At 43.7% G+C, this 24,572-nt stretch overlaps 1 long non-coding RNA gene across 1 annotated transcript; it reads left to right on the forward strand.

Moving 5' to 3' along the window:
• Positions 1-357: 357 nt before the first annotated feature.
• On the forward strand, positions 358-24,363 carry LOC138246510 (uncharacterized). The gene is made up of 2 exons (XR_011194303.1): positions 358-804; positions 22,742-24,363. It is a non-coding gene; the product is annotated as an uncharacterized lncRNA (long non-coding RNA).
• Positions 24,364-24,572: the final 209 nt, after the last annotated feature.

A 24,572-nucleotide genomic window follows, 5' to 3' on the forward strand; every position in this document is an offset into this window, starting at 1 on the left:
GTTCTGGTCAAGGTAGGGGGTAGATCAAGATGATTGTGGTCAACTTGGGTTCTGGAGTATCGTGCTACTCGCCGAAAAGTGCTGCGACACGTCGTCAAGGGTAGTAAGCGCTATATAAATACAATTACAATATATCCACCAGGGTGGTACGGTGTCCCCTCCCCTACATGAAGAACGGCTTAATGTCACCAGACACTGTAAGTGACCAGAGTTGGAGGCAGTCAAGGAAGTTTAGCAGCAGCCTGTTCCTGTCTAACCAGTACTGTGGCATCCCTCCTTCGAGCATTCCACCTCGTAACAGGTGAGCTCTAGCATACATTTTGGGGGTGGGATCTGTAGACACTTGTTGAACTTCATTCCTTCTGAGTTGCTCACAGTCACATACGAGAAGAGGAGGCAACCAGAGCCCGCTGCACTCACGCAGGCGGACAGGCCAGGACAACCAGAGCACCTGCAAGAATGAGCAGCCATGAGCCACATAAGAGTAGCCCACCAGAGACGCTACCTGACTATCCACCACCCGCATACAGCAATGATCCCATGCCAGCCGGCCCTCAGCCACCACCCTATGCAGTAGCCGTCAACCCTGCTTATTACCCGCCTTCCTCCACTCAGTACTACAGTAACTACCCTCAGTACACTGTAGGCTACATCAATGGACAGAATACAGTTGTGACCACCCAGCCAGTGGTGATGCGGGCGATGGGATCGAACCTTCCAAGATCCCACATGGTCTACTCAGCATTCAACATGCTCTTCTGTTGCCCACTCATCGGCATTGCAGCTTTCTTCTTCTCAGTAAAGGTAGGTGGTCAAGAGAGAGCTTCTTTCTTGTCTGGGTTTGGCTTCACCAAAGGGCCTTGGGTACCAGAGATGGATCCTGTGACCCCTGATGGCTACTCAAGGTTGACCCCTGGCCACACCGTTTTCACTCTGCAGTCTCCTACTTCTTGCGAAAGGAGGGCAATTGCTGACACATACAGAAAGAAAATAGGTTTTTGGTAGCCATGTTTATTTTCTGTCTGCCACCATCCTGGCTTTGAAACAAGGGGTACTAAGATCAATGCCAGGGGCATCAACCAACCAATTGCTATGCTTGGCTTGTAAAATTGACACCCACGAGCTTCTGTACTGGCATGGCATGACAGGTGCAACATGAGAGATGTTTGGAGAGTTCAGCCATTAAACACTTGAATGTTCCAAGGTCATCCAATGTAGAGGTGTCTATGTGGTGGTGTCTCAGTGATGAGACACTAGGTGAATCTCTGTGTGAGGTTCACGGTTCACACTGGAATAGCTGAACTGGTGCAGGAGTGCCAAAGGGCACCAGAGTGTGTGCTGTATCTGACCTCGAATAACATGGTCAGATTCGAACCAAGGCTGGTCTGTGTGGTGCTGAGACAACAGGAGCACTGCTAAATAGTAACTAGACTTCATTGACCCTTCTGCACACATCTGTTTGAGACCTTCTTTGTTTCTGGCTACAAACAGCTGTGATTATCTGGTAGACCTCATGTCACCACAACACACAACACTAAACACCAAGAAGCAATACAATTCATCAGTAGATACCATTCGTCACTTAGATGACAGCCATCGGAATGCCCATTCTTGCAGACCTAACCCCACTTTAGAGTGTTTTTTATTCCATAATGCTGCCCTTGCCTGGTTAAGCGCTCCAGCAGATAATGTGTATACGGTCACTTTTGGTAAAGAGATCTCTTTCAACAAGGAGAGGTTCTCTAAATTGAATGGATGGACTTTTTGCCACAGGTTGGGGCGGATCCTTTGCTGATCCACTAACATCTAAACGTGGCCCTAATAAGTACTCCAAAAACATACCTTGATTAAGCCATCACCACAAACACAACACATACCACTGGAATGTGACTGACAAAAGCCTTCACCCAGCATATCTAGTTAATGCAAAGTGAGCACCTTTATCTATGAGGTGGACATACAGGCCCGTATTTATACTTTTTGACGCTAAACTGCGCTAACGCAGTTTAGCGTCAAAAAGTTTTGCGCCGGCTAACGCCATTCTGAAGCGCCATGCGGGCGCCGTATTTATTGAATGGCGTTAGCCGGCGCTAGCAGACCGGCGCTGCCTGGTGTGCGTGGAAAAAAAACACGTACACCAGGCAGCGCCGGCGTTGGGGAAAATGGCGTTAGGGCGTCTTAAAATGGTGCAAGTCAGGTTGACGCCCAAAAATCGCCTCCACCCGATTTGCGCCATTTATAACGACGCCCAGACGCCATTTACATGACTCCTGTCTTAGTAAAGACAGGAGTCATGCCCCCTTGCCCAATGGCCATGCCCAGGGGACTTATGTCCCCTGGGCATGGCCATTGGGCATTGAGGCATGTAGGGGGGCGCAAATCAGGCCCCCCTATGCCAAAAAAAAATATTAAAAAAATACAAAATTATACTTACCTGAACTTACCTGAATGTCCCTGGGATGGGTCCCTCCATCCTTGGGTGTCCTCCTGGGGTGGGCAAGGGTGGCAGGGGGGGTCCCTGGGGGCATGGGAGGGCAGCTGTGGGCTCATTTTGAGCCCACAGGTCCCTTAACGCCTGCCCTGACCCAGGCGCTAAAATCCGGCGCAAATGCGGGGTTTTTTGCCCCGCCCACTCCCGGGCGTGATTTTTGCCCGGGAGTATAAATACGACGCATTTGCGTCGCAGTCATTTTTTTAGACGGAAACGCCTACCTTGCATCTCATTAACGCAAGGAAGGCGTTCACGCAAAAAAATGACGCTCTTTCCTCATACTTTGGCGCTAGACGCGTCTAACGCCAAAGTATAAATATGGCGTTAGTTTTGTTCCGAATTTGCGTCGAAAAAAACGACGCAAATTCGGCGCAAACGGAGTATAAATATGCCCCACAGTCTCCTCCAGAGTTACAGGAGCAGGTTTCTGGTTCGTTTTTAATCCGCTCCTTTCTTGATCACTTTTCTTATGCATGCACCACTGATGTTGAGAACAGCACATCTTTCAGGACCTCATGTTGGCAACAACATTTTGCAATACTGAATTTAGGATCAGAAACCTGTTAGAGCGACATCACGTTTAGAGAAATTCGTGCTGCTCTCTTTTTAGTTCAGAAATCACTTTTGTGTAAACTGTCAGCGTTGCTTTTAGCCACATTCACGCTCAAGCAATGATGGAAAGCGAAACCAAAACTGCGAACATTCAATATGCTGTTGTTAGCTCAGACCTAGTACCGGTTTAAGGTGTCACGCAGGATGCGTGTCAGTTGTGAAGGACAGCAGTCTGCCTTCGAATGATTCAGAACTGCTTCGCGTGCAATCACCATCAAAGAGTTTCAGTTCCTTGCATTGCAGGTGAGCCCTTCCATGTCCTTCTCAATGTGTGCAATGAGGACAAAATGTCAAGATGAATATGGCACAGTAACTTGTAGGAACCAACGTTTGCAGAATACGAATATAATGAATACGACACATTCTAATGTTTGGCATTTCTTCAGTGATGTTGCTGAGGCCCAGTGAATCCTTATTTATGAAGCAATGAGTATACCAGATGCCATCTGGGAGTATGTTTGTACCGGCCATGTCTTCTGTAATTGACAACTTTAGTCAGTCCTTTTATGATGGTGACGATTCTTGACATATTTCGAGTGCTCTGTCCCCCTGCTGTAGTCCTTGCAATGCATTTTTAGAAGTTATTCTAGGGACATTCCTAGCACACTGATGACAAGACCTATAGAATTAATAACAATCGGATTATATTCGTAATTGTTGACATTTTTACACGATTATTCCTTCAAGTATCTGAGGCCTCAGCCTGTAAGATTGTTGTCTGTCTGCATCGAGCCATACACTCAACTTGCCCATTCATCTAATAATACAGTAACTCATTCATCCAGTTTTTTAGTCTCTCACATTTTCGACATTCATCCAGCTCTCACCCTTATATCAATCCGTCCATGCTGTCACTCACCTATTAGGCACCCTTGCTCCCACTCACACATCCAGCCACACCCATCCATCCATTCGCCCTGCCACACAACCACACACATAAATATGTCAATCAATAAAGAAAAACTTTCACTTAGAAAATAGTAAGACCTGTTGGCTTTGGCAATGTTTGGTAACTTTCTTGTGCACGCGTTGTCACGACCCAAGTATTTTTAATAGAACGCAGAGCAGAGAATCTGAAACTTATAGAGTAATGGAACAGAGTTTTAAATGCGAAAAGAAGAGGGGGTAGTTTGGAATTTTAATGTATAAAAGAAGAGAGGATAACATATTTAACCTACACAATAGAACATGGGCACAGAAAGGTTTCAGTTTTACATCAAGCTAGTTTCAGCTTTAAGAGCATTGCTTTATTTAGCTTCAGAGGGATTCACCAGTGAGGTAGGAGATATTGCGCTTGTGATACAGTGGACAGGACACCCCTCACGTTGCGAGGGACCCTGTATCCCCCAAACTCACAACAAAGCCCTCAGTCTGGTGCTACTAAAACTATTTATTGAAATTGCTTATTTGTGGAAATCTGTTATTAAGTAACGTTCACACTCAAGAGCATTCACTATTGAAAGGCTGAACTATTTATTTGTGGAAATTGTTAGTATAGTGTTACTTACTCTAAAAGCATTATTTATTTCATCGGCGTCTCTATTTATTTGTTTACGTGTTCACCATATTACATCATTATGAAAAGGAGTTTATTAATTGAATGTTTAAATCTGATTTACAGTCTGTGTTAATTAATGTTAGCACGTCCAGGGGTTTGCAATTTTAAAACTATCTACTTGTGTAGAAAAATGTCCTTGGCATTCGGGCCATGCAGGGAGGTGACACATTATGGCAGCTTCTCATTATGTCCGAGCTCTGATAATAGCCTCTGTGATTATGCCAGAGTTCACATCATCTCAGGGTTTGGATTCCAGAAAGGCTCCAATCTTGTTACCTTTATGCAGATCTAGATGCAAGGGTTGGAAATGGGTGGGAAACTGTAGTTCCAGGGTTGAAATGCCCTGTGAATCTGTACAAAACCACACACTGTCGTATTTAAAGGTATACACCAACTCCTCTGCATCTCTTCCTATGCTGGAAAAGGTTGGACATTTACTCCTGACAATATCAGGAGTAAATCCTCTTCCAGGGTGGGAGAAAAGGGGGATTGAGGGAAAGTGAACCTGCAACTACTCAGCAGATTTTAGCATATAGACGTATAGGTGTGTATACACATATTAAAACAAGCATATTTCAGAGGCTCCAAGTTTCCGACACCCATGAGTGAGTAGGTCATCCAGTTGATGTATTTCTTTTTCATTCTTGGGCTTGTAGTTCTGTTCATCGCACTACACAATGAGGACTACAAGTTCCTGGACTAGCCTAGCTGCTTATGCAGGGACCTTGGAAATCTGAGAGCACTGATATTCATTGCACCGACTTGCAGCCCTGACACCCTCATTAGTAATGGGGACCTCCCTGTTGGATGCTCCGGGTCTCATATATGCTTACCTATGTCTGTGCTCATGCAGCCTGCAGCCTGACTGTCAGGCTTTGGGATGTGACAGGGATGGAGAGGGTGGTGGAAGCTTGAAGCTACAAGGATAGGGAGGGCAACAAAGGCATTGAGCATGAGTGGGAGTGAGGCAGGGAATGGAAGTATGACAGAGGCAGACCTCATCATAGCTACTCAGAGCATGACAGGGTTTGGGAGTGTGGCAGTGGTATGGAGGGTGATGGGGGGGGGGGGGTGGTTTCGACTGGGACCGGAAGTGTGACTGGGATGTGGAGGACGCAGCAATGAGGAGGGTGAAAATAATGGGGAGGGTGACTGGGGCTTGGAGCCAGTGGCGTAACAAAGCTTAAGGGGGACCCCCTGCAAAAGTACATGGAGGGGGTCCCCTCTTTCCCCGACCCACCATCTACCACTTTTGCTGAGGGTCCCCCTAGAGCTCGAGGGCCCCCCACATCGAGGGGCCTGCGGGGGCTTATGTGGCGCCACTGCTAGGAGCATGTCACAGATTGTGGCAGGGGCTGTAAAAGTAACAAGGATACAGAGCTTGAGATGGACCTGAAGAGTGAATGCATTTGTGAGGTTGACAGGGATGATGATGATGTGGGGTCGCCACCTTTCTTACCAGCCTCTATTTAAAAATACTGGTCAGGCCAGTAAAGAAAATGGCAAAGTGGCAACCGTATAGGGAGGGTGGCCGGGATCAGGTTTAAACAGTGGTTAATTTGTAAATAAAAATGTGCCTGTGCCAAAGCCCTCCTCTTAAACACGTGGCTGCTGCATTTAAATGTGTGAGCCGTGAATACTGAGACAACGTAATACTAAAGCCATCTCGGGCCCCGTCAATCCATTTACAGCCACTCCCTGCCCCCTCAGCTCACTCTTGCAGCATTCTGCTTTCTCCTTTGTGACGCTTTTTAGTTTTTTTCTTCCTCCGACTTTCCCATATGTGTCTTTTGCTCACAGCAAATGCCTGAGGCAGAAGAAGAAGCGCCAGGCCATAAAAATAAGTGCCGGTGCTCAGCACCGGAAACAATAAGCACAAATTAAGCACTGTTTAAGGGTAAAGAAAGCAGTGCTTACCGGGGAGTGGGTGCGGTGTGTGTGTGTGTGGGTGGTGAAGTGAAGGACATTCAAGAAAGTATGAGTACGAAAGAGTGCAAAGAGGAGGCTGAAGAGGAAAGATAGATGGTGTGAGATATGCAGTTTGAGTGTTTCAAAAATATATGAGCAGTAAAAGGGCATAAGTGTCAAACAAAAAGAATGCAGAATGAAGTGGTGTGAAGAGGAGAATAGGAGTGAGTAAGACACTCCCAAGGCCACTACCCCTTCCACAGACCTTACTGATGTTTAATTTAGTCTGCTTAAAAAGAGGAGGAGAGAGAAGAACACAAAAGGGGCAAAGAAGGAGCAAGAGAAAGATGTAAACACAGCTATTGAGACTAAGAACACCTCTGCACGGTAGGGGAACTGTATCCTGGCCCTGAGTGCCTACTTGTACTGTTGCCTGGATCCCTAATGCTGATTTTTTGATAATGGCAAACCCGGATCATGTGTGTGTGCCATGACATAGGTCTGTCTCATGGATTGCGGTCTTGTTGGTCTGGAAGGCGTGCACAAATCAATACCCTTATAGTGGTGGAAGGCTACCACCTTCACAAGGAGTTGAGCAGCATGATCATGGTGTGGCAGCATACTGTGTAGTGATCAGTAGTAGTTAGTAGGACCTTTTTATTCTGTGTCACTGGAGTGAGGCCTACAGGCTCAATCACCTTTTTAAAAGTTCAGCTGCTGTGTGCTTACCTCCCTCTTGACCTATGTCAGGTAGCTGTGGAGTGCTACGTAGAGCAGGAGTATCAACTCTGCACTAGTTGTAAGGGTACAGTACAGGGATGGAGTGGTACTGTGCAGTGCATTGGTGGTTAGTACATGTACTGGGTGTATATATTCCGAGAAGGATAATTTACTTGACAGATGTAGTGCTGTGCAGTTCATGTGTGGATAAAGCAGGTGCTGAGTGTATTTGTTTTTGCATAAAGTACAATACAGGAAGGGGCGAAGAGTTGTGCAGTGCGCACATAGTGTGTGTGTGTGCTGGCAGTGCATGTGTTTTGATAGTTATAGATAGAAAACCATCAGTGCTGAACAGTGCATGCAGACTGAGGTTATGTGCTAAATGCATGTGTATATTTTTATTATTGATATTATTATAGGGTTTTGTTGAGCGAATGGCGACCCACAGGCATCCCAGTACTAGTTGAGCAGTATAGACTGTGACAGCAAGCTCCATGGGGGTTAGTTCTTAAACAACAAAGATTTAAGCCGTTTTCTAAAGGACACTTCATTATCAAATGTCTTCAGGATAAGGGGCAGAGTGTTCCAGAGTTTAGCTACTTGTACCTGAAAGATTTTCCTCCTCTTCTGGCCCTTTTGACAGGTGAGACCACTGCCCGTAGGGCATTAGAGGATCTGAGAGCTCTCCCAGGGCTGTGTGGGGGGCAAACAGCTGTCGGGAGATGGAGGGGCCTTGATTTCAAAAGGCTCAGTGTGCAATGCACAATGCTTTGAAATTGATCCTCTGCTCAACAGGGAGGCAGTGGAGACAAGCCACAGTCTGTTATACTGAGAGGCATCTGGGTATATTTTTCAGAGCCCTGGCCGCAGCATTCTGAACCACTGAACCATTCATAGTTTGCCAATTACTGCTTTTGGCTCTCCCCGAAAGAGTGAATTTCCATCGTCCAGGAGGGAAAGGATCAGTGCCTGGACTACTAGCCTCCTGGAACGAGCTGGGATCAGGGGAAGAATTTTAAGCAACATTCTGAGGATCCCAGCTGAGCCATTTGAGGGCCGAGCCAAGCACTCCTGTGCTCTGAATCCTCTTAATGAGGATCCTATGATTTATCGCGTCAAAGGCAGCACTTAGATGAAGGAGAATGATGCCAACAGCACCTCTTCCACGACCACCACGAGGGCAGTTTCTGTACTACGGGCTGAAACCCCATCTGGATAGGGTATAGGATGTGGTTCACTTCTGAAAATTCAGATTAGTGCAAGTTGATGTTTTTGCAGCACCTTGTTCAGTCCCGGGAGTGGCAAGATGGGTCCAACATTTTCTGGGCAACATTGGTTGAGGTTAGATTTCTTCAATGTACCTTTCACAGTAGCATATTTCGACACTGTGGATACAATTCCCTTCTCTCCCTTCTCAAACTAGTGATAGGAATGGCGCCAGTGGAAACAAAACCCACCTACCATGAATAAACAGGTTGAAAAGAGGAAGGGCTCTTAGGTAACCTTGTGCGCTTCTAGCCAACCCTGTAGTTAAGTTATGCACCAGTAACTGGAGTTAAGAGGGGACACATTTGTCGAATGTATTAAAAAATTATTTTATTTCACAATTTCATTGCACTATTAACGTTTTACTGCACCAATATTGTTCTGCTCAATTTGATGTTGAAGGATATTTTTATGGATTTAATTTAATAAAATAAACATTCATTCATTCATTCATTCCTTCTCTACGGAAATATTAATCATATCTACCATTACTGGGAAGATGGTATTTGTTGCTTTTGGGAGGATATGAGTGGGGGCAGGGTCAAGTGGGGAGCCCGATTTGACTTTCATAAAGAGACCAGCAAACGTCTTGTGGGAACTGTTTGGAGATTCAGCGAAGCTCTGTTGGTTGTTTTTCTCCTTATCGCTGAGGAGTTCTGAGCCTGGATCTCCTTCAGATCCTTAAAAGGTCAGGTATATGTTTATTTAAAAAAACTAAATAGGGCAAGGCCATTGCGCCTCCAATTGGAAGGCTCTGGAGTGGGCCGTTTAGGGAGGGCTCTAGTAATGACTTAGGCCCTGATTTAGGGTGTGGCGGAGGGGTTACTCCGTCACAACGATGACAGATGTGCTATCCACCGAAATATAAATCCCATTATTCCCTATACGATTTGTAATTAAGCAGATGGGATATCTGTCACCATTGTGATGAAGTAACCCCTCTGCCAATCTTTAAATCAGGCCCTTAGAAATTCTAAACATTTCATGGGAGGAGTTTGCTGCCCCTTAGATTTTTGTTTTGTAGTAGAAGGCCTGGACGGATTTGATTTCGGAGTGATAATTCCTTACCGTACAGCGATATTTTATTTTATCAGCCTAGGCATATTTTTTTCTTCATTGTCTTTCCACTATTTTACATTTTTTCTTTAGGGTCAACAGGTGAGTGGTATACCAGGGGGTAGATTTTTCTTTAGTTTTCTTGATTTGGGTCGATATGGGAATTGTATGATCCAATGAGTATCCGATCCAATGAGAGATGTTAGCATATGCTTCTTGAGGATCCGGCCCCAGCTCCAGTCTGGCTAAGCAGAGGGCATGTTTCCGTTCATCCTCGTTTAGCTTAGACCAGCTATGTTCTCTCCAGGTAAATGATTTGGGGGGAGAGGGTCGGTAGGGAGTTGTCAAATGTCAAAGTCAATGGAATCAAAAGGTGGTCCGACCAAATAATGGGCAGTGAATCCTGTACTTTTAAGTGAGGATAGTTTGTGAAAATGGGATTCAGTAAGTGACCCATTTCATGAGTGGCACCATGTGCAATCTGAGTTAACTGAGTAGCAGCAAGATCATGTAGGATCCCGGCGGCATATTGAAATTACCTAACATTGAGAAAAAAGTTTTTTTTACCATCCGGCTAGTGATAACGTCTGGGAAGGACTGGGTGAATCATTCAGTAGGACCAAGAGGCCGTTTAATGCGTGCAATCGAGAAGGTGAGAGTAGAAGCTAGTGAGATGACGAATGTAAGGCTTTCGCAATCTGGCAGCTGTAGGGGTTCGACAAGACATGTCAGAGATTCCTTAAGTATTATGGATTTTTGTCCTCCAGAAGTGTGTACATTTCCAACCTGTGGTAGGGTAGGGATCTGCAGTTAATCAGGTACATTTTCCAACTCGGTTTGTCATTAATATGTGAGGGTACAATGCATAGAGGTATTTGTGCAGAACAAAAAAATGCATATGAATGTACACTGGGTGAATTTGCCTGCAATAGTTCATTATATGGAGGTCCCTGGGTTCCACTCTGGGAAGCCCAGGCCTGCTGTTAAAGACATGAGGAGGAGAGGAATCCCCTAGATGGGTTTATGTATTGCTGCTTTCTTGTGGGATGGATGGGGAGACACTGGATGGAAAAGGAAGAGACTCCCTTTACATTTGAAATGACTGCTCTTTGATTCAGCGACAGATGGCAAGGAAAGGACCAGGACACATCTCAGGAAAGGAGATGGGCTGATAAAAGAATCCTAAATAGTAGGGCTGGGGGTCTGGGATTAACCTTTTGATGCACATAGCACTGTGACTGACATTCAAGTGTGAACCCTGGTCCCTCCAATTAATTGTGTTGTGAACAATCAGCTTGGGAGTCACCCTAATGTGACAGACATCTTTCATGACGGAAGATGGAAAGGAGAAGTGCCCAGTTCAAAACAAGCTGAACTCCAACATAAAATGTAAAAGACCCACACCCTAAATCGCATTTGGTACCTGGAAAAGGACTATAAGAAGGGGAGGTTGAATTCCCAAAAATGTGTCATCTGGCAAGCAGCTAGACGGGTGGTGTCAGAAGGCCATTCTCTGCAAGACTTCTACTTGTGAGCAGGCCTGGTGGGGGAAAGTGCTGCTAGTCTCCCTGCTGGGTGAAAGGAAATGAAGACCATCTGCCCTGGAGCACCAGGGCCTGCCTGCTTGCCAAGACCAGTGCGCCCTGTGAGGAAGAGGAGAGCGTTGGAGGGATCAAGGTCAAGTGGAAAGCCCTACCAAGAGGGCTGCCTGTGCAAAGTGTGAGGCTTTGTCTGTGGACTGATAATGCTGTAGACCATGGGCTAGAGTGTTTCTAGTCACTCCTGTATGCATAGGAGATGGCCGCCGTAGGCCTTATTACAGTGACCCCCATATACCAAAAGGGGCCACTGTTGATGAAGTTGTGGGACCAGCATGCCAGGACTCGTGAACGCATGAGCAGCGACCCTTTATACCAGTCATATACCAAGAAGGGCTGTCGTGGTGCGGGTGATTGCACCTAAGGAGTTTAGGTTGCGTCAAGAAGGTGTTATGGCAAGCCTATATGACGAGGGGGCTGCCAGGACCAAATAGTCAAAGACTTCGGGCCAGGACTGAATTGAGGTAGAGACAGGTGAGACTAGTTGCAACAAAGAATCTGCCCTGACCGACCGCCAGGGACCAGGAGGATACTGAAGAATATGGCTCTCCCTCGCGGAGTGCTCCAGTTGGAAGTCGAAGGACTGAATTCCCTGGCCAAGGAGATCCTGACGGCATCGCTGTGGGCAGGAAGCTGCTCCAATTGCTGGAAAGAGCAGGCGTGCCACTCCGGAGAGTGAGTCTGCACCTGCTCGATGCTGCCGTATTAGCGCAATCAGCCTGACTTCTCTGACCAGAGAAGGATCAGACCATGCAAGTGCCTGTGCTGAGGGCAACCGCTGTAACGCTGAATGCTTCTGTGCCACAGATGTGAGTAAGACCTGAACTAGGGCCTTTGGGGCGCTGGGGAGATTTACTGGTAAAGGTACTCTGGCACCATGGACACTTTTGACTGAAATCCTGAAAAGTCAAAAGAGAACTCTTGAGTCTGGCCATATAGTTTGCATTCCCTGTTGTGGCCATCAGTGAATGGGGAATAACTCTGTATACGTTACATGATCCAGGGTGGGATAATGATTCACCTGACAACTACTAGAGCTACAGCCTCAAGGTAGATTGTGTTGTTGCTTCTAAATGTCATGCTTCGTTGCATGTGTGTAGTTAGAAATAACATAGAACTTTTCTTTTAAAAGCAAGTATTTGGCTGGCTATTTATTTATTGTTCGTACAATTTGCATTTTGAGTTATGAGTCGTGTTCACTGACCCGTATCTATGTACTGCCGAGGGAACCTTGGCTGCTTGGCCACAGCTACCTCTGAGAGTCAAGTGCAGAAGAGGTATGTACTGCCAGGTAGTTGACTGAATGAGGCTAGCAGATAGGTCTTGTAAAGTACAATGCCAGGGATCCCCTAGTGACTTCACTGGGGACACACATATGTTGGAGTGTGTAGTTTTAAAAGCAATATTAATATGAAGCTTGGAATATAATGTGTGATAAAGCTGCTTAAAAATGTGTTAACATAGAAAAATAATGCACGCGTCTAAAATGTGCCCACGGGGTGTGGCTACCAATGTATACGAAGACTAATGAAAATAATTATTAATGATGAAATGTTATATACTAATGTTTGAATTTGTACTAATATATCATACTTTAGGTTATATGTTAAGAGTTTGCTTTATTAATTAAAATGGGTTTAGGTTAACAAGGGTTTGGGCCTAGCTGCCTGGCCTCAGAATTGAATTTCTTTTTCTAACGTACAATGTGCTGTTTTGCTGAAGGACCCAAAGCTGTACTTTTCCAGAAGTTATGTGTGTGCAACCGTAGTAAATTCTTTCTCATGAGAACCGACTTGCTGAAGGCGATGTTCTTGCTAAATGCAACAGTGTAATTCGTAACAGGTGCAAGGTTAACTTTCTTAGGCGAAGACAATGGAGACACTGACTGAAGCGTGAAGTGTAACTTTTTCCACCTGACATTCCAACCGTTGAAGACGTCAATTACCTGGACCAATCCGTGCCATGAGAACTGCAAATTGAGGAAAATTCACCTTGCGATTGGATACAGATATGAATGCGCCAAAAATTATCCAATGAGGAATTAGGGAATAGTTACACAGTTTTGATATAACGGCGTGACCCAAGGAGAAGGGGACCTTTTTGCTATTGACATTTTGCCATTCACACTTGCCATTCTACTTTTCCAAAGAGACATTCTGCCATTCTACTATTCTCAGAGACATTGCCACTTATTCTTTTGCTAAGGACTTTTGCTAGTTGTCATACTTTAGTTTAGTTTGCCCCTTCTGAACCATCCTCTACCCATCTATGCCCGATGCTATCTTCTCGTCCATATGAGGGAAGTAATCTGTTCTTAGCTATGCTACCTTGAGACTCTGCCCCGTCCTACCTTGCTGATGCTGATGAACTGATGTCCTGAGGACGAAGACTGACGCTGCTTGCTGATCCGTTGGATTGGGAACTATCTGATGCAAATTGTGATTGTCTGTTTGCCTTTTCTTTCTAGGTACCAACTGCTCTTTTTGGTAGAGGCCTTAGTTTAGATGTTTTCTAAATTCATGGTCACTAAATGTTTTGCATGAAGCCCAACATGCTAATGCTAATTCGAGGATAGTTAAGGCGTTCACTGATATCTGACGCAAATAGACAAATGAATGAGTTCTTGCTTTGTTGAACTTTGTGTATTAATGAGACTCTGCTAAGTTGATTCATATTAATGATGTGCTTTAATTCTGAATGATCATAATCTATGCATTGATTAAGTTTTGTTCTGATTGCCAAATAATAGCAGTTTTGATGTGCTTATTGCCATTGAGATTAATAAACATGATATTAGATTGTAACGAATAGGGAAATAAATATCCAAACACTTAATTAAACATGCTTGGATCACATGAATCCCAACATCACATTTCTCATTAACCCTAACAGAACAAACACACTGAACGAAAACTAACAAACATGGAAAAAAAAAAAGAAAAGCAACACAGTCCAACACAAGAACAAACATGGGACTCCTAATCATGCTTGCAGGACAAACTCCGTCTGGTCTGCTATCTGCTTCATGTGCTGGTAGGCTGCATGCCTGTCAGGATCAGTTCAGCAAGTCCTGAAATCTTTTGGAACCAATTGGGTGTGGTTTGAGCTGGTATCTGGCCATCTTTTTTCAGCAAACCACATACACCCCTCAGCCACCCCTCCATCTTGCAGAGGGACATCGATAGACACACCATATCCCAACTTGCCTTGGGTCTCGCCCTCCTTGGAGGCATGTGGTCTGTGATCTGGATCCTGAGTATTGACCTCGGATGACCTCCCAGTGGGGTCCAGAAGGTTGTCTTCATTCTGGCCTCACTCCTTCACATGGAAAGACTGACTGTCAGTGTCCCAGGTACTATCCTCTGATCCGTACCCTTTGAAGAATGCTACGTTCCTGGTGATACATCTTCTAGCAGTCCTTATTGTCCCTCAAAACTAATGGTCCAACCTCAGATGGCAGCCAAAACTTGATTCCAGGATGCAGATCCATCCCCAACTTGTAGATGCTTGGCCGGGCATTCCTTTTCATGAATGTTTTGTCATTTTGTACCTTACTCTGGTGCAGTGTCTTTGCCATGACATATCTGGATGCCGAGGGCTCCAACGGATGAGGGATTCCTTTCAGAATTTTTGAACAAAAATGAAATTCTTGATAAAGCCTAACATGGCTTCAGAAAAAACCACGGCACAGAATTGGTGCTAGTTGCTGCCACAGAGAAGATAAGATTGATTATGGAAAATGGGGGGGAGGCTGTGTCAATCTTTTAGATCTGTCCGCAGCTTTCAACACTGTGAGCCATGTGGTCCTCCTAGACCATTTAGCCAATATAGGGTTATGTGGCTCTGCAGTAAATCTCGTCCAGTTTTTCCTTATGAATAGAGAGCAGTCTGTCTCCTTTTGGGAATTTAGATCAAAACCCTTCTCACTGCCTTGCGGGGTTCTGCATGGGTCGTCACTGAGCCCCACACTGTTTAATGTTTATATGGCCCTGTTAGCCAAATTGATTCAATCTTTGGTTTTTCAACAATTTTATACGTGGACGACACTCAGATTATTGTGTCCACTTCAGGCAATGTGAAGGAAGTCTCCCATCGCTTCAACAGTTGCATGGGCGAGGTCATCAAGTGGATGAAATGTAATAGTTTGAAGAAGAATTTGGAAAAAAAAAAGTGATGTTCTTTCATTTTGGAAAATATTTGTCACTTTGGAACCTGCCCTAGTGGCCTCAGTCTCTTCGCCCTCTTCCCACTCCGGTCTCGAAAGTAAAGAATCAGGGAGTGATCTTTGACGTTGATCTTTCATTTAGTGATCAGATAAATGAACTTACATCTGCCTGCTTCTTCATCTTAAAAACGATGAGACAAATTCTTCTCATATATTCCCTATGATTTGCAAAAATCAGTGGTGATTCCATTGGTATTGTCCAGGCTGGACTATTGTTATGACCTCTATCAGGGCATCCAACAGCGTTCTCTAAATAAACTCCAGCTTTTGCAGAATGCAGCAGTCCACCTCCTCAAACAAATATCCAAAAGATCAATCAGGCCTTAGTGGAGCTTTACTCCCTTGTGTGTCTTGACGCTGAAATAACAGATGTTTATTATTAATTACTCAATTATAAAATACTCATTTTATCTACCTCGAAAGGCTCAGTGGACCTGCTGGGTTTCCTAACTTTGACCATGAGGTCAAACACAGATTTCCCAACTGGATAAGATACATTATTCACTAAATTACATAGATCAACCTGGAGCCTTATGTAGCCAAGAGAGACAAAATGAGAAAGCTGGAAAAGGAAATCAGCCTATAAAGAAGGCAGAATAGAGTCAGGCAATAACATTGAAGATCAGAAAGACAATGAAGAATCAATGTAGGCTCATATTCCCACATGTCTTGTATGAACTTTGAACATTTGTATTCCAAATCTAGAAGTTCTCAAACAAGCAAGTGATAAAACATGACTTTGTTTACAGTCACTGGATACCCTGGAAGGGTAGGTGCTTTTCACAGATGGAAGTGATGAACTTCGAACAGCAATGGATTCAGAACTAGCTGAGATGTCTGATATGAATAAGTCAAGGTCCTCTCACGCTAAAGGTCCACTCTACTACCTCATTGCGGTGCCCTGCCTCATGGCTGAAGACCACTGGCAAAGCCAATAGTTCCCAAAGGTGAGACCTGTTGGCTATACCAACGAGTGCTTCATAGAAACAGCTACAGGCCCTTATTGAGAAAACAGCTTTGGAGTTGCGTGTAGCATGGCTGAAGGCCATCAGCAAAGCCAATAGGTCTCTAAGGCAATACTTATTGTTTTTTTTAATTCTTGTTGGATCAGTAACTAAAAAGGAAATTAAAATGCATTTATTGGACATTGAGAGTCCAGTGAATGCTTGGATCTGATATAAATGCTGAAAGAGGATATTCACCATATTGTTTAATTTTTCAAAGAGCTGCTTGTTAACTTTACTCAAAATCTGACAGCCTTTCAATTAAAATCTGAATTTTTATTGGCTCGCTTGGTGAAGCTAGGTGAGTTTTAATAAATGGATAATGGATGCTCTTGATAAGCTGGTTCCATTAACTAAAATGGCTACTACACCATCAAAACATCATGTTTACTGGTTTGATTCTCATCTTCATGATTTAAAAATGGAATGCAAATTGTCCGAGAGGAAGTGGTGAAAGAATTATAAACTTACAGATAGAACGAATATAAAAAAAGCCATCTAGTTGTATCAGAGGGCCATACAAAACGCCCGAGCTAATCACTTTACAATCACAATTGAGGAACCTTCCAATTCAGCTAAATAACTTTTCTCTATAGCAAAGTCTATGCTACAGCCAGCTGTGGAATCTCAGTGTTGTATACCAAATTCTACTAATATGTCACCTCACCCAGGCCTTATTAGGACAATTCTGGGCCTGCGGAAAAACAAAAGAGGACTTGGCCTGGTTTCTGTGACTTGTGTCAATACCTGAGGAGTAAGAACTGCTGCCTCTTGTTACCAGGGCTAAGAGGTAGACTAAAAGGTCAGTCACCTGACCATTGTGTCTGAAGGGTCACAAGCTCCAGGAAGCCTTTTTCTTGGGGTGCCCAGCTGAGTAGTAGCAACTTGACCTAGACTAGACCCTGTTGGTGGCCTCTGCTAGCGTGACACCAGGCCCATAAGTGCGGTCCCTGAAGTCCTGAGAGCCATACAAGTAATTACACGAGAAAGTCTGAAAAGTTGAGACTAAGAAAACGATTGGACTTTGAAGACCTCCAGAGCATCAGTTGTACCTCATGGCAAAAGTGTCCGACTTCGAGAGGACTTTGTCAGATACAACTTTAGGCTTGCCTAATGAATAGGAGACCGATTTGGAGTTTGGCAGACAGATATTCAGTCACAAATATGATCAATATCCTGTCTGCCTTATTACAACCTCATTATGGTGTTAGAGACCGAGGGCCATATTTACAAGAAAGTGGTGCATCACTAGTGATGCGCCACTTTTCTTGTGGCCCCGTTGCATCTCCTAACGCCACAATGGTAGCGCCGTACTGAGAATACGGCACACCATGGCGCATGTTAGGGACAATTGCGTTATTTTTTTACGCTATTATAATGTTATACTGGATTAGTGGCAAATAAATGAAGCTAGTCCAGTATAGTGTTAAGAGGCCCATTGAAATCAATGGGAGCCTCAGGCGTTAGAAACAACGCTAGAAATGGCGTAATGAAATCTTGTAGATTCTATTGTGCCATTTTAAGTGACCCTCTAACGAGGGAATGCCCCCTTTAGCAAAGATTGGCAACCTGTCCAACAAGGGACGGCAATCCTAGTCAGGGAAAGTAAGATACACACTAAAAGTTTACCTGTGCTCACCATCTAATAGCTTGGCACAGAGGAATCAGGCTAGACTCAAGAGGCAATGTGTAAATTATTTGTGCACACTCACAGTAACACAGTGAAAACATCATAAAAAGACTCCACATCAATTTAGAAAAATAGCCAACATTTATCTGAGTCAATCAAGACAAAAATCACAAAAAGCCAACATACACAAGTCAAGTTTTGCATTAAATCAACATGCAGTGCTTAGAAGCCAATAGCTCCAACCTGGGCTATCTGGTCACACTGGATCGGGGTAAATTAATTAGCTCAGTCTGATAGTGATGGAGTGTGGGCCAGGTACAACAGTCACACAGACCTGTTGACTGTACATTGGTTGTGTCGATGCTCAGTCAAAATGCGTTAATCCAAAGGAGGGGATGCGTCATGCTTGTAGGCAATGTGTCATTTCATGATTGGGCAACATTGCTGATCCATCAATGTCCAGAAGCGATGAGGACCAGTTTTCAATGCGTCAGTGCTGTGTCGGACAAGTCAAGGCTATGTTCTAAGTCGGGGTCATTGCGTTGTGCAGTCAGCAAGTGGTGTCTGCGGCTTTGGTGCAGGCAGCACTGAAGCATTGTTTCCGCAGCGGAATGCGTCAGTTCCAATTGATGCGCTGGTGTTGATGCATCAATTTCTTGTGTTGCAGCACAACATTCACATCCATGGGCCTAGGACTGGATTTGGCACCACTTGGCAGAGTAGGACTCAGAAGAAGTCTTTAATATCCCTGAAATCTCAGAAACACGAGGCAAGCTCAGTCAGGCCATTGGAGAAACTTTAGATTGCAGGATGTAGAGAGTTAAGTCCAGTCCTCTCACTCCCAGGCAAGAAGCAGCAGTCAGCAGACCATCACAGCAAAGCAAATAGCAAAGTGGCAGTCCCTCTTGGCAGCACAGTAGTCCTTCTTCTTGGTAGAATGTCTTCAGTCAGAAGTGTTCTGAGTATATGGTGTCAGAGGCCCAATACTTATGCCAGAAAAAGTATTTGATGTAGGGGTAACTTCAAAAGATTTCTCTGAAGTGCACAAGTGTCCCTTTCCACCCAGCCCTGGCTCCTTGCTACCAGTATGGGTAATCAGCCCTTTGTGTGAGGGCAGGACTTGAAGAGTTTTTCACTATCTGGCCTGTTAAATTTGAAAAGAACATGTCAAACTTTTTAAATGCAGTGCACCCTGCCGTTAGAGCTAACTAGAGCGTACCTTAGGTGCCCCTTACTTGTAATAAAAAGGACGGTTTTTGAAAAGGCCTGGCCAGGGGGTACACTTGTCTCGTCGAAATGGCGGTTTAAGCTGCACATACAGGCTCTGCAATGGCAGGCCTGAGACATGTTTGAAAAGCTACTGTAGTGGGTGGTACAACCAATGCTGCAGGCCCACTAGTAATATTTGACTTACAGGCCCTGGACACACATAGTACACTTTACTAGGGACTTACTAGTAAATCAGATATGCCAATCATGGAGAAGCAAATGTTATCATGTTTTAGATACAGAGCACATGCACTTTAGCACTGGTCAGCAGTGAAAACGTGCACAGAGTCCTAAAGCCGGCAAAAACGAAGTTCAGTACATGGTTAAAACAGGAGGTCAGAAAGCAAAAGGCCAGGGGAAACCACGCCAAAAGATGCCAGGTCTAACATATATCCTAATGCACTTGTAATAAGCCAGAGATATCTGTCACGTTTGTGATGGAGTTCCCATCTTCCAAATTCTAAATCAGTCTGTGAGTACGAAAGTAGAAATCTTGACTGGATGAAGGCGAAGAAAGTATCAGACTGACAAGAGGACTTTGGTGGGCATGAAATTTGTACTTTCCCACTCAGAGATTTTTCACCCAAAACCAGTGACTTCAAGGGGACCTTATCCAATGGATGTTCAACTTTGATAGTACTTCAATGAGTACAGCCTGCGCCCTTTACCCACTGACAATTTTAACTTCCAATTCAAATACTAAGGGCCATATTTGTACTTTTCGACGCAGTTGTGCGTCAAAAAATCTAACGCCATTGTGAAGCGCCATGCGGGCGCCGTATTTATTCAATGACGTTAGCTGGCGTTGTCTTGGTACTGCTACAAACCTACTGTTAAATTAAGCTTGCCTGCTTATGCTGTACCTACCTGGGGTTGAGCACAGGTTTATTTATCGAACTTAGGTGTTGGACCTAAAAGGAGATTGGACTTAATATTAGGGAATGATTCACATCTTCCCCAATTAATAATGCATTTTCTTGCAAAATTGATAGCAATTTGGCAGATTATGTCGTTTCAGAATTGGAAGTTGGACGCAAATTGCCCCTGAGGCAGAAGATTGCCCTTGCAATTGGTGGCAGTTAAACCAGAGGAATACAATGAGGTCAATTTCAGTTTGAGCACCCTGGACTGGGTGCAATCATGTCCAGATTTATACTAATTCTCAAGGGGACAATTCAGAATTATGTGGAAAGTGAGCACCCAATAATTAACGTAATTAGCATTGTGCAATTAGCACCTATGATCTGTGTATGCTCTTTGTACAAAACTTCAGTAGGAAATATCTTTGGCAACAACCTTTCTTTGGGAAAATCCATCAGGGAATCTCAACATGCAGGTGATATTTTCCACAGGGCCTGATTAACAAAGGCAGGGGCAGCTCCTTCTCAATGGTGAAGGAGCGTCGAACCTATTGACTAAGCCAGGAGCTGAAATATAAAACAAGATTTGTTTATCGTTTAATCTTTCAGCTGTAGGCTCTGTCGGCAGCATGTGAAGGGAGGGAAGGGCTGGTCCATGGATGGTGGGAGGCAGGAGGAGACAGTGCACTTAAGTGTGCATGTGTGTTTGGCTGGCCGTCTCAGGCTTCTCCAGCCCGGCTGTGTTGAAACTGCACCGACCCCAGGGTTATGTCTGAGTGGCAGTCCAAGCTGTTCAGACAAATCCTGACGCTGCTTTCGTGCTAGGTTTAGCATGAAAGCAGCACCAGGATTGCAGGGTAACATGTGCTGGTGTCCCAATGAATGCTGGGACACCACATCGAGGAAAGGAAGAGGAGCAATGTGGCAGAAGGCGGCGTTGGAGACAGCAAAAGGTACGTTTTTATTTTTTTACTTTTTTTATTCCCCTCGTCCCAACCCCTCCCTCTCCCCTTGAAACAGAACAAAGGGCCTCTGCACTCATGGCTGAGGCCCGCAGTTGTGGGGGGAGTCCCCGCTGTCAGGGTGGAATCTCTATAATGAGAATTCTCATTTTGGACATTCCTCTCTGAATGCAGGGACTCCCCCACGACTGCGGGTGTTCCGCCACGAGTCCAGAGGCCCTTTGTGAAAAAGTTTGGATTCACACACCACTACATAGGAGATCTCTATGGACTGGAAACACTTCATATTTGCGACAGCAACTCTGTGTCAGTGTGTCTCCGATCGAAAGTCAGGAAATATTCATAGACTGGGAATCCCAAATATTTGTGTTGTGTGTCTGCAGTCAGGTTCTCAGCCATTCTTCAGCAAATTGTGAAAAAAATGCCTTGTTTGTTGATGATTTATTGTTACATGGTGGGATTTATTTCAGTATCATATTTTTACTGCTCCTTTAGTATTTATCTGTATATTTTTTACTATAATAATCTCAGATTCCTGAATCCTTTTTTGTACTATTAGAGATGTCACCTCAATCTACGAACAACGTATTACTAGACCTGGCCATTCATTCTGTAGATGTTTGTCATAAGTTTCAACTCATTCTTTTTGCCTTCAAAGGGACACCACTATACAATTAGAGAGTTGTTGTCGATGTGAGGAACAATCAATTCAAAAGAAGCTGTAACCTTTTCTATGTTTACTGTGTCTCTGTGCATGTAATCTTTAAGTTACAACGAGAATCGGACACCTGTGGAAAGTGATTATATATTGTCATCACAAAATCAGGTAAAATACACTATACAAAACCAACAAACCTGATATAGCAGTCTAGGAAGTCCATCTTGCATTAAATCTTTGACCCAAACTTCACTAGAAGTGCAGTCATCACCAAAACTCATTCTTGGAGGCAGTTCTACAATTTTATGATCTCTTTTCAGATTTTCACACCCTTTTCTTGTATGCCCACAATCTTCATCTTTCTACTATTTCAGCATATGTGCCCCAAAAAACACATGTTCTGTTTGCCTCTAATACCAAATTTGACAATATGTCTCTTCATTGACCTCTTTGGAACAATATTGAAATTGTAGAGTTCTAAATTTTCCTTTTTATTCAGTTCAATGGAAGAAAAGCAAGAATACAACTGGCACAATGTTGTATGTTATCAAACAAAATAGAAAGATTAGGAATATGGGGCCTGATTTAGATTTCGGGAGATGGGTTACTCTGTCACCACGGTGACGGACATCCCATTCACTGAAATATAAATCCCATTATTTCCTTTGGGATTTATAGTTCAGTGGACGAAATCCAAATAAGGCCCAGAGTGTTGTGGCAACATGATGTGAGGAGACAACCCTACATAGTGATAATACAACTAAATAAATATTTCATCAGGGAATGCATGAACCGTCTTCGCTGGGGAAATCTCACCATAATGTGGTGGGTTGGAGAGAATTTAGCTAACTGTGATCAAATGCTAAACATTCAATGTGAACAATAGTAATATTTTTATTGTATGTCCCATATTTTGTTTTTCAGACTGAGACTTACAAGATATCTGGAGATACTCTTAAGGCACAGAAGAACTCACGAATGGCCTTGTTGCTGAACCATCTGGCGCTAACCATTGGAATTGTTACTGGTGCAATAATTTTGATTGCCTGCATAGTTATCTGATGATCTTGTTTTTGCCTCCCTTTTTGGACAAAATTGGCCAAAGTTTCAACTCATTCTTTTTGCCTTCAAATGGACACCACTATACAATTACAGAGGTGTTCTCGATGGGAAGAGCGATACATTTAGAAGAAGTTGTATTCTTTTCTATGTCTCTGTGCATGTAAACTTTAAGTTATAATGAGGATTATTCTTCCTCCAGGATTCTCATCATTGAGTCTTTAATGGCACTGATGCATATTTCCTTTGTTCAATAGGACACCTGTGGAAAGTGATTATATATTGCCACCACAAAACAATATACACTATACAAAAGCAACAAACCTGACTCGGACATAGCAGTCTAGGAAAGTCCATCTTGCATACAGTTAAATCTTTGACCCAAACTTCACTAGAAATGGCAGTCATCACCGAAATATCTGGGAAATTCAATTCATTCTTGGAGGCAGTTCTAGAACTCTTTTACTGTTTTTCAGATCTTCACACCCTTTTCTTGTCTGCCCACTTAATCTTCCTCTTTCTACTATTTCAGCATATGTGCCAAAGCACATGTTCTTTTTGCGTCTATCACCAGATTTCATAACATGACTCTTCACTGAGCTCTTTGGGGCAATATTGAAGTTGTAAAGTTCTAAATGTGCCTTCTTATTCAGTTTGCCTCTTACTTCCTTTCCCATACCTCCTTTCCTCAGGTGTTCTCTATGCTTACATTTTCAACATCATTTCACCTCTTGCTTTTCCTGTCTTCCTATCCCCCTCTCTCATTTCCCTACCTCCCACTAATTAAGTTACTACATCGGTCTCTTCACTCTGGTTCCCTGTACTCAGACACTACTGTTCTCCAAAGCCCTTTCCTTTCTGCAACTCTGACCTCTATTGTCCTCTCTCCCTTCATCTACCTATTTTATAATGATTTATGGCCCTCTCTGGTTAACACGTGGTTTAAATGCACTTCCTATTTGCATAAGTTCACTCTTGGAACAAATGTCCTTCTTCATCTTTGAGGTAAGACATTTATTTTCAAGAGGGTGAATTTTACTCTCTTATGGCTGGTCTGTTGTGAATGACACTAATACGGCCTGGTAATGCTGTGCTGTACAGGAATCAAAATAAAAGAAATAACAACAGCAAAAAAATAATTAAATAACCTAGATGATGCTCTCACTTGGAGTAATACCTTCATGGAAATGTGTGAACTAATCTTCTTGACTTCTTGGACTCAACAAGGAATCACAAAAAGTATTCCACTGTAGCAACATCTTACTATAAAATCATTCTTCACTGTATAACAGAAATAGAACTATCTGGATAGCGATATCACAAAATATGAATATGATGTTTATTGCTAAACGCTACTTCCAAAGCTATGAAGTGGAAAAACATTACCAGTATATCATGTTCAAACAATATGATCCGTGTAGTAGTAGTGATGCAAGATCCTCAAAAAGTTAAACTGGGAAATGTATTAAACATTGTGAAAAAGTTCAGCCATTATCTTCTGGTATTTGTTGAACAGCAGGGCCTGCATGACCATAATGGTGCATTTTCCCTGTTTGTGCCCTATTATAGTGAATGCTCTGTTGTCAAGGCAGCCGCAAAATCACGTTGCCCTGGGGGCAAAGCATACAAGTGAAATATGGAGCAGCTGCTACACAACCACTCAGAGAGGAGGTATGCTGTAATTGAAAAAGAATTA

Source organism: Pleurodeles waltl, chromosome 7, assembly GCF_031143425.1.
Source record: "Pleurodeles waltl isolate 20211129_DDA chromosome 7, aPleWal1.hap1.20221129, whole genome shotgun sequence".
In the NCBI taxonomy this organism is placed as follows: Eukaryota; Metazoa; Chordata; class Amphibia; order Caudata; family Salamandridae; genus Pleurodeles; species Pleurodeles waltl.